The sequence below is a fragment of the Pogona vitticeps genome, chromosome 4, assembly GCF_051106095.1.
Source record: "Pogona vitticeps strain Pit_001003342236 chromosome 4, PviZW2.1, whole genome shotgun sequence".
Lineage (NCBI taxonomy): Eukaryota > Metazoa > Chordata > Lepidosauria > Squamata > Agamidae > Pogona > Pogona vitticeps.
Genome location: NC_135786.1, coordinates 236457055 through 236468120, shown reverse-complemented (window position 1 = coordinate 236468120; position 11066 = coordinate 236457055). Strand labels below are relative to the sequence as shown.

The window sequence follows — 11066 nt, the reverse complement described above, 5'->3', positions numbered from 1 at the left end:
GCAAGAAGCCTCCGAAGTCGCTCTCCGCCCTCCCCTTTGGCTTCACCCCGCCTCCTTTCCCCCGCGCGTTGCATGCCGGTCGTGGTAGTTCCTCCGGCCCCCTTTCCCGCAGCCACCAACGCCGGGCCGAACTACCCCGACGCGCGCCTGCGCAGTGCCGGGAAGGGCTGGGGCGTGTGAGTCAGAAGCCAGGTCGGGGAGCCTCCCGAGCCGCCGCGCAGGCGCAATCGCGCTCTCTGCCTTCCCAAGCCTTCAACCCGTCAGCTGGCGCCCCGCTCCGCTCCGCACACGCGCTGTCCGGGCAGGTGAGCAGCTGCGCGCGCAAGGCAGCCCCCCTGGTTGGGGGTTTCTATATATATATATATATATTTGCACGGGAGGTTGCTGTTTGCACGAGTGAAAAAAAAAAGAGAGGTTTAGGCAGGGCGCTGAGGCCGCTATTTATTTATTTCTGTTGCATCAGGAAGATTTGCACGCTTACGTTGTTTGTGTGTACGGGCGTGTGTGTGTGTCAGACCTTGGAGGTGTTTTGCTCCTGGCCTTGGAATCTGGGGATGGGGTCGATGCAAAGGGAAAGTGGGCTGGATGCCCTCTGATGGTCCAAAGCCCCTTCTTTCCAGGCTTTGCAGAGAAGCTCGTGTGAATCGCTGTACACGTGACAACCCTTCCCCACTCATCCTCGCATTGGTTGCTATGGCCGTGTTTATGGACTGGGCTCAGGGTGAGGAGAGGGGTCGCCTTCGCTGAGCTGAAGCCTCCTGGGTTTATGTTTTACTCCAGTTCTTGCCTGTTTGGTCTCTGGCTGTGTGTCTTTCTTTGTTCATGTTTGTAAACTCGTGTTTTTTCCCCCCCTCCGACTGGGAACGGGGTGGGTAGCCCAGCTGCCGCCTTTCGTGTTTCTGAATTCTTGGCCTGTTGTGTCGTGGGCACCTGAGCATGGGCAGAGTTTCCGCCAACGCCTTCTCTGGAAGGGAAAGCCTTCAAATAAAAATCCTTTCATCCCAGGAGTTGCCAGTGAGGAGCGCCAGATCATGCACACAACCCTGTCCTTTGGTGGAAGGAGTGTTCCCTGGCTGGGTGCCCATTGGGTTGGGTATAAATTTATTTTATTTCATTTATTCAGTTTATATACTGCCCGTCCGGCTATGAAGGCCAACTGCCTGCAAAGGTGATCTGGAATGGGGTTGGGAGACCACTGGACTCTTTGGGCTTTGGAGAGGGTGGTGTCCTGGGACCACAATGCCCATCATCTGTTTGGAATGACAACCCCCATCATCCACCACCCAGGATAGCCAGTGCTGGTTGGGGGATTCTGGGATCCCCCAAAATGTAACACTTCCAAGCTTTGACGTGGCCACCTCTAATTTGGAGGTGGGTCTAATCTGCAAAGCCATGCTGGCCACCTTTGGCCACCTTGCTTTTGAAGGCCAGCCACCATATGTTTTAGAGCCCCATAGAGTGCTTGCGTGCCGTTGGGAAATGAAGCATCAGTGCTGGTGGTAGAGAAAGTTTTCCAAGAACATCTGGGTGTCGCCAGGTTGGGAACGACTGTTGTAGAAGAAGACCTGGAGGCACCATCACGCGATGGCTTCCCCTCAGCCCCAGCTGGGTATCGCTCCTGTTATGGAGGTGTGGGGCTCCACCAAGGATTTCGCCTCTCTCCCACAACATAGGGGCCACTATGGCCTGGACATCCCATAGATTTTTGTAGGCGAGTCTGCCTGCATTGATAGTGGGACGTGGTGGCGCTGCGGGTTAAACTGCAGAAGCCTCTGGGCTGCAAGGTCGGAAGACCAGTCATTGTAAGATTGAGTCCACGCAACGGAGTGAGCTCCTGTCGCTTCTCCCAGTTCCTGCCAACCTAGCCGTTCGAAGCATGTAAAAATGTGAGTTGATAAATAGGTACCACCACGGTGGGAAGGTCATGGCGTTCCGTGTCTGATTGCGCTGGCCACGTGACCACGGAAACGGTCTACGGACAAACACTGGCTCTACGGCTTGGAAACGGAGATGAGCACTGCACCCTAGAGTCAGACTTGACTAAATGTCAAGAGGAACTTTTACCTTTTACCTTACCTGTCTGGATTGAAACTGGCAGGGAGGAATGGAAGACAGTAACCAACCAGGGAGGGGAAAACATGTGTCAAGTTATGCCAGCTCCTTCTGTGATCAGGCCTGCATCTCAACCCCTTACTAAGAGAAGCTGCACTTGGAACAACAGATTTGTAACTTCAGGATGTTAAATGTGTGGTTTCTCTTTTATGTGCCAGTAAGCCCCAGCCGGGAATCTGAAGTTGTCTGGATTCTCCAAGAGAGCTTGGATTCAGGGCGATACAAAGATCAGCCAGAAAGGCCATCCAGGGGTTCCTGTACACCCCGGTTTTTACAGTCTTTATTTGCACTCTGCCACTTGCTTCGTCCACAAACTGAATATTTCTTCCCCAAGCCTACAAATAAGTTTCCTGTTCCTATAAACAGATCTGACCAGTGGCTGTCCTATAAAAACTGTTCTGGGCCCATAAATGTGCCGATGGAAGGTCCCTTTACAAAGGGCTCATAACTTCACTTTGTTTGCTGCTTCGATCGGCCGCATGAGGGTGGGCCAAAATTATGCGAACAAATTCGTGATAAAGAGCAAAAGTGGAACAAAAAGCAAGGAGTCTGTTAGGAATACCTACAAGGAATTTATGAGCATGCTGCACTGCTTAGATTAAGCAGTCCGCATTGTTGTTTAGGAATAATCTGAAATATTACCCTGGAAACCTGATTCAAATCAGTTACTGAAATTGCTTTTTTTTTTTAAATCCCTTTTGTGATTTAAACTGCCTGGCTTGAAAATAAATACTCTTCGAATTGAGCCCATGGAAATGAATCGGAAATAGCGGGCTGATATAGAGAGAGTTGAGGGCGGGTGTTTTTAAAATTGGCAATTCAGTAAACACCCCTCATATCTTCTTCCACCCACTGAGAATTAAAGCTAGATTTATCTCTGGAGCCCAGTCTCTTCCTAGCCCAGCCTTGGGTAGTGATTTTATCAGTGAGGACGCCAGAAGTCATTAGTAGGGAACTCTGATGTCCCTCAACAAACCAAAAAAATCCAGGATGACATGAGATAGACAGCTCAGGAAGTGCTCAGGTTTAGGCATCCTTCAGTCTCGAGAGATGATGGTAACATGCTCTGTATGGAGGACTTGGAACAGCGTCTAGTGTGGTTGAGAACGCCAATGCGAGAGTGACCATCCCTTCCACACAGAAGACAAATACAATCTGTCCCCTGTCCAGCTCCTTGGTTTTGCTGCTTTCGGGACTGCCTTTTTGCCCCGGCCTGCTGGACGAGGGTCTCTTCAAATTGGGAGAGGCTGTGATGCAACGCCTGCCTCCAGGCTGAAAGCTCAGAGGTCAAGGTTTCCCATCTGTTGAGGTCCATTCCATGGTCTCTCCATGATTTATCATAAGTAGACCTTTGGTCTAGATGGGTGGGGTAGAAATCCAATTAAACAAACAAACAAACAAACAAACAAACAAATAAATAAATAAATAAGATGGAGGGGTTATCTACACACATCATTGCTCCCCAAAGCCAAGGGCAGACGCAGTAGACTGAGGGTTCTCTGTATCCAACTACAGTGGGGTCTTGACTTGAGAACTTAATCCGTATTGGAAGGCGGTTCTCAAGTCAAAAAGTCTGTAAGTCAAGTCTACATTGACCTACAGTGCATTGAAAACCGATTAATCCCGTAACAGGCCGTTTTTGTTCCATTTTGGTTTTTTTCTGGTCTGTAAGTCAAATCTCAGTCTGCAAGTCAAACCTAAATTTTGCGGCCAGAGAAGTCTGTAACTCAAAAAGTCTGTAAGTCAAGCCGTCTGTAAGTGAAGGGTCCACTGTATTTGTGGAAGTACGTAGGGCAGCCGGAAAATGTAGCTGAATTCATCTGGACAATTCCTGTGTAAGAAAGATTGTAGAAATGAGTAGGCATCCTTCAGTCTCCTGCAGGAATCTGGGATCTCACATACATTTATATGTGTGGTTCATTAAGATCCTTCTTCGGTCCCTCTTGAAGCTCATCATCTTAAAACTGCAGAGCTGGAAGGGACTGGATGGGTCTCTGAATCCAGCCCTTATCAAGGATTAGTTTTCTGCAAGATAAGTTTTTGTGTTTCTGCTTAGCTCAAGGGCTGAAAGTAGAAGGGAGAGGCTTTACTGTACCTGGTGTTAAACCCACAAAACATTAGATTTTTCTTTTTTAAAAAATAACGATATTTTGTAGAAGGACTTTGTGGATTTAATGGGGTGTAGATGTTTCATTTTTAATCACTGGTGGTGGTGTTTATTTTGCTTTGCTTTGGTTTGTGGGCCACGTTGTGGGTGGCTGAGGGGAGAAAACCTGGTTTTGTACTAATTTTATCTCTCTACTGCCCATCAAAGCAAAACCGTCAAGAAAAAAAAAACCCACACTAAAAATATGTATCTTAAAATGACCGGACTGATTTGTCAGGAAGGCAGAAATTGTCACACATTGTGTGGATTCAGCGAAGAGGAGTGAAGTTGTTGGACATTTCGTCAAGCAGAAAAGGCTTGCGCCTAATCTTCCTCCCCACAATCATCTCTAATTAAGGATTCACAAGCTGCAGGAAGTCAGATTTAGGCTGAATCTTGGGGAAAAAATTCTCAACTGTTAGAGCAGTATGACAATGAAACCCATGATCCTGGGAGGTGGTGAGTGTTCCTACGCTGGAAGCATTCAAGAGAAATTTAGACAACCACTTGGCAAGATATTCTTTGATTGGGATTCCTGCACTGAACTGGGGGTTGGACGTGATGGTTTTATAGGTTCCTTCCAACTTAATTCTTTCAGAGAGCTGTGAATTACAGTGGTTTAGCAAGAGATGTTTAGTTAGCTATACAAGTCCTTGGAATATGGTACTTCTGGCTCTCTGACAATGAAGCGCATATTTCCATTTAATATCTTTATTAACAACTTTTCTCTGTGTTGAAAAGCCTCCTTTTGAAGTTGGAGTGGTTATGTGGGTTAAACCACATCCTGAAAGCTAGGAACCCATTACTGGGATTTGTTGCGACAGATTGGTGTGCCGGAAGACAGTTATGGAGCTGGCTTTAAGGTGTGAGGGCACACCGGAGAATGTTCAGGTGAAGAGCCCCTTGTGTAAATCTCCAGGGAACATCCATTGTTAGCAGCAAAAATATCAGCGATTCTTCTGGCACCTGAAAGACTAAAAAGCTTTATTCAGTGTGCATTTTTGTGGAGCGCAGGCTCTTTCATCCGATGCATCACTTTGTAGGTGCCATGTGTCTTTATAGAGTTCTCGGTATTAGAACTGATTTTGAATTTCTGGTAATATTCCTTTTGTGCTAGAAGAGTAGAGACTCCCAGAAGAGAATAGCTCAAAGTCTCCCCGATAGTCCACCCCTTTCTCATTAACTGGTACTTAAAGACTCAGTAACTCACTCTGAGACATTTGTGGAAGAAAGATTAAAGGTGCGTTGATTTACTTGCAGTTGCTCGAAGTTACAGACCTGTGCATGATGCTTTCTTTCCTTCACATATATTTAGCAACCGACTGAACAGATCAACAGGAAACAAACAACAGCTACCAATCACGGAAAGAGAGGGGGGGGAAGCACCCAGCAGAGAGGTGGGGCTTTCTTTCAAATCAAAGGCTGGAAGGGACGTTTGGTTAGTGCTCGCAGTCACACAATCTACAGTCAGCATGCAAGATTGTTTAAAAAACCCCAAAACCTAGCAGTTCTAATGTTGAAGAATGTTGCTGGAAAAGATGTTGGATAGAGTCTGCACTGGTATTTCTTGTAAGGGTGTGAATTTGTACTTGATGTTACGGATCGTTTGTGAGTACTTGCTTCAAATACAGGGTGGAGTAACGTTTGAAGGCAGGTCTTCAGTGGTGGATGGATCTTTTCCAGTGTGAGTTAAGTTATGCATGAAGAGAAATGTACAATGTCTGTTACTCGTTCTTTTTCCTGGATCACAGCTTTTTCAAAGGTCCATGCCTGAGCCATCAGTATTGCCAGAGGAACCTATGTTTACTGCTTGACTACAACTACAAAATGAAAGTTGCCTTAATTTGCAATATGCAGAGTAGGGAAAGCTCACGCTAGAATAAACAGTCATCTTTTACCTTTCCAAGCAGCTCTGCTTCTAATGATATACTAAGTAAATCATTTGGTTTGAGCCAGAAGACCTTTGATGGTGAAGGTGAAAGGTCTGTGGCACGGCCCATATCATCCAGACTACTGTTTGGTCGTCTAGATTTTGTTCTTTCAGTTTTAAGAGTCTGTGGGTCGAATCACATGTGCAGAGAATTCACATTTTTATAGAATCATAGAATGATGAATTTGGAAGGGACCTCTAAGGCCGTTGAGTCCAACACCTTGCTCATGGCTGGAATACAAATCAAAGCAGATCTGACAGAGGGTGGCCCAATTTTCTTTTGAATGCCTCTAGCGTTGGAGCGCTGGGCAACTCCCGAGGTAACTGGTTCCACTTTTGTACCGCTCTAACAGTTAGGAAGTTTTTCCTGAGATTCAACCGAAATCTGGCTTTCTTTAACTTGAGCGTATTGTTGCATGTCCTGCACTCTGGGATGACCGGAGAGCAGATCCTGCTCCTCCTCTGGATGACAGCCTTTCAAGTATTTGAGAAGTTGTCTGTTATTGGTTTTCTTTTCTCACAAGTAATCAGTCTTACTTTTTAGCTTGTCTCAATTCAGTCATGCATTCGGGCCTTTCCTTCATGCCTCTGAGAGGGCCACTTTATTTTGCTTAGATTGTATCACTGGAGAAGGGTAAGTGGCATTTTAATTCGTTCCATGATCAATCCTTATTGTTTAAGTATTGAGTGGTATTGTGAGCTGAGAGAATACTATCTCGTAGTTTCGATTTAAGGCCCAAGGAAGAGGAAAATTGGGGATGTTTTACAAGACCTAATAAAACTTTTATGATCCGAAACAAAGCAGAACAAAACACAAACCTTCTTCAAGGATTTGGCTGAATTTCACGGGGAACTGCGGCTAACCATTGTAAGGAGTGTCTTTTTCATGAAATTTTCACGAAACAATATTAACACGGAAGGAAACTGTCTAAGCTATGAGATTTGGTTCGATCCAGCTGGTATTTAAGAGGTCCTTATCTTCAGTGCAGTCTAGTTTAACTCTTGGTACCCGTCTGCAAAGTCAGAACAAAGAGCCATTTTGCATCTCAATGAATCACCTCCAAAAGATGGCATGCTCTAGCCCAGTGCCAGAAAGGTCCGGGACAGCTCTTAAAGGGGAAGGATGGAGCATTTCAAGTAGAAACACAAGGGGATGGGGGTCTTTTTTTCTGTGCCAAACAGTGCTCTCAGGAACAAATGTATATGTTGTGGTTTGGGTTGTCATGGATGATGATGTACATGAGTGGGCACACACAAAATAGCACGAGGGGCACTGGCAGAAGGAGGGTAGAAGGGAGCATATTCCGAGCAGGGCTCCGAATAGGCTTTGAGAAAGAAAACACATTTAGTCTCTGTTTACAAAAACGGGATTGAGGAATGAAAGTAAGGGTGATACAAGTGTTTTGCAGATTTTTATTAAAACAAAAGAAAACAGACAGCTGTAGTATATTCACTTTATTTAAATATGATATGGATAGATAGATACTGTACATTTAAATGTGGTGGTTCTTTCATGCTGTCCAGTCACCTCTGATTTATGCATGATTGATCTACAAAATGTCCTGTTCTCAGCACCTCTGCTCAGCTCTTGCAAAATGAATCCCATGGCTTCGTTTAGAGAGTCCGTCCATCTCATATTTGGTTTTCCTCTTTTCCTGCTGTCTTCCACCTCTCCCAGCATTATGGTCTTTTCCAGAGAATCCTGCCTTGTGTTGTAGGCACAAAAGTGGGAAGTGCCTCTTCTGGAAGCAAATTTTGAATCGGATGTGAGATGAGGTGGTGCATTTCAGTTTGCCCAGGATGCTCCTGTCACACAAGGGCCATTCAGGAATGTGGCTGCTTTGCCTCTTTTCTACAGCCCCCCCAGGTAGCCCCCCCCCCGGTAGCCCTGCTTGCTATTGAAGGTGGAGTTCTGGCAGAGCTTTGATTTCTCTCTCTTCTTCATATTCAGAAACAAGGTGAAATCTAACATGACACATGGAAGGGGCTCTTTGTTGCAGTCGTTGTCCTTTAATTAAATTGACATTTTTGTGAGCTGTGGGTGCCGGGCAGGTACAGAATGCCACCTTCCAGCTCCTGAGCTTTTTCTTGGCTTGAGACGGCACTTGGTATGTCAGAGCTGATAGGTCAGGCCATTTAAGTTAACGGTGGTGACTCAGCCGCAGCCTACATCTCTGACCTTCTCGCTCGCGGCTTCTCCGTTCTGCTCATCAGTACCTCTTTCCTTGGCATTCCTTTCTGGTTTTCTCCCACTCTCCTCTCTGCTTCTCCCACTGCCACTTAAACGTGCCAGCATACCTTGTAAATCTCAGCTCCGCCAGGCACATTTTTTCCTCCCACTCCTCTTAAAGACATGGGTTTTTTCTCTCTCTCCACCTTGCCTCCCTCCCTGCTTCCTATGTGATTGTGCAGATTCTGAAGTGGGGCAAAGCAAGGTCTCGCCTGGACTGTTCTCCAGTGTTGAGTTTTGGAAGCTTCCTCGACCAGTGTTGCAGCGTCTTTGGCTACGTATACCCTGGGATTCAAGTGAGGGGTTGATGCAGCCTAAGTGGAGTTGCAGAAATCTCATCAGCGAATTGCTGCTCATGAACGCATCATATTCTCGGTCATGTATCAGTTCTGCAACTTGGCATATAAGCAGAAACTTGGAACCAACCCATTGTTTAGCAGCAATCCACTGCCGTGATTTTGTCCAATTCCACCTGTTATTGTAACGTGCTTTCAAGTCGTCTCCAACTCATGGCGACCTCATGAATGAGTGACCTCCAAAGTGCCCTGTCTTCAACTGCTCTGCTCAGTTCTTGTAGACTCAAGCCTGTGGTTTCCTTTAGGGAATCAATCCATCTCATATTGGGTCTTCCTCTTTTCCTGCTAGCTTTCAGCTTTACTTATTGCTTTTGTAAGGGTGCTGAATCTGCTCTAGGTTTCACGTTGTGGATTGTGCACACACTCTAGATTTTACACATTAGGTTCAGCACCTTATCGAGATCCTGCAGAGTTCGAACTAAAACTCAAGAGTGAATCTGCAGAATCCGAACCATGGATTGCAGAATCCGAACCATGGTCTCCATGGAATCTCATGGTTGGTCCGTGAATGTGAGATTTGAAGGAGGATGAAATAAATAATAAGAAATGAATGCTAACAATGTGTCACCCCACCAGTGGGAGATGGAGACACAATGGGTAAGAGGATGGCTAACACATGTGACAGGTGTGGCTGTCCACCATGGATTCGTAGACTTCCTATGGAGAGCCCCATGTTGCCGTTGTCTCGAATGGTGACCCATTTCTCATTGTTTCTAGAATATTCGTATATCTGGGTTAAGCTTCCATTTCTCACCTGGCTCAGTTTAAGTCTGGGAGCAGCGACAGAGAAGGCTGTCTCCTGTTTCTCCAACAAACACACCTGTGGACCGTGAGGAAGTCCTCTCCCGATGATCTTACCACCCAAGCAGGCTCATGGAGGGAGACGTGGTCCTTGAGATTGCTTGGACCCAAGCCGGTTTTAGGGCTGTGTAGGTTCAAACCTAGAGAAATCACGGCAGAGGATGGCCACTAAATAATGGATGGCTTCCATGTTTCTGTATGTGTACTCCAAGTTGCAGAACTGATGCTTGACTAAGAACACGTTAATTAGTAGCAATTCACTGGTGCGATTTCTGTGCAACTCCACTTAGGCTGCATAAGCCCCTCACTTGAATCCTGGTATTGCTGGAGACGTAGCAACACCAGTTGAGAAAGCCTACAAAATGGTGAATTCTATGCTTGCTACTATAGGTGGAGTTCTTCTGAATCTCCAGTTGGGCAAAGACGTGGCAGATGATGGGTTGGAGGGCCTTTCTCATGCCACTTCTCATGCTGGGCAGGTTTCGGATCCAGAGCTGTTGCTTGGCTCCTGAGTCTTCCCCCATGTACGTAATTGGGTCCAGTCGTGGAGGGGGCTTCGAGTTGCTGATCCCTTTTTTTCACAGAAGCTCCTGTTCTGGTGCATCTCTAATTGTTTGCACCCAGAGGCGGCCCGTGTTGGAGACAAGTAGATTGCTTCCCGGAATGACTTGCATGTAAAGCATGGAGGTTCGATTTTCGACACATAGGCGTCGATTGCCCAGCAGGATGGATGCACAGTTAATAGCTGGAACAATGGCTGAGATCCTTTTGATCCCTAGCTCTGGGTGCAGGGCAGAAGACAAGTCTGATAATTGCTTTTGGCTGTCATCAAAGCTGCTGAATATGTTAAGCTGGATTTAGGTTTAAGTCTTGGTCATAAGTCATTAAGCAAAGGCTCCACCGTCCATTCCTTGAGCGAGGAGGAAATGCAGGTGAAATGCAACTTCGGTGATGCAGCGGCTACCAGTAATTCCATTTAATAAAATGCTGTGCCTGCCTCTTTTTTTGGCAGGGGGGATGTCTTCTCCTCAGCTTGCTATTTATTGCCTATTCACCTGCTTTGAAACGGGACCTGTAATCTTTGATCGATTGGGCTTTATAAAGTTTTTTTTTAAATGAATGTTCTTATCTCTGCTGAAATGTGCATTTGGCACTTATTACTTCCATGTAATTCAACTCTATGGGTCTTGTATTCTTACGGGATGAAAACAGGGTTATTGTTACGTGCCACCAAGTTGAAGTAGGGCAACCCCACGAACGAGCCATCACCGAAATGTCCTGTCCTATTAACAGCCTTGCTCAACTCTTGGAAACCGAAGCCTGTCATCAGGGAGGCTGATAAGTCTTTGGGTCTGAGTTCAAATCTTTGGTACCCAGTCCTGAGTCCCAAGTCCCTATGAAAAATGAACACCCCTCCCCCCCGAAAAAGTCATGGGTTGAGTTAGAGTCATTGAAAGAAACCTGAGTCTAACCCCAGTGTGACTTAAGTCC

General features: G+C 46.2%; 1 protein-coding gene across 7 annotated transcripts in view; it reads left to right on the top strand.

Annotated features, from left to right (window-relative positions):
• The first annotated feature begins 220 nt into the window (after positions 1–220).
• TSNARE1 (t-SNARE domain containing 1) overlaps positions 221–11066 on the top strand; it is a 434224-nt gene continuing 423378 nt past the window's right edge. For all 7 annotated transcript variants that reach the window (XR_013544395.1, XR_012087019.2, XM_078392020.1 and 4 more), the window contains exon 1: positions 221–305. The gene's annotated coding sequence lies outside the window, so the exon portion shown is untranslated. The remainder of the gene's footprint in view (positions 306–11066) is intronic.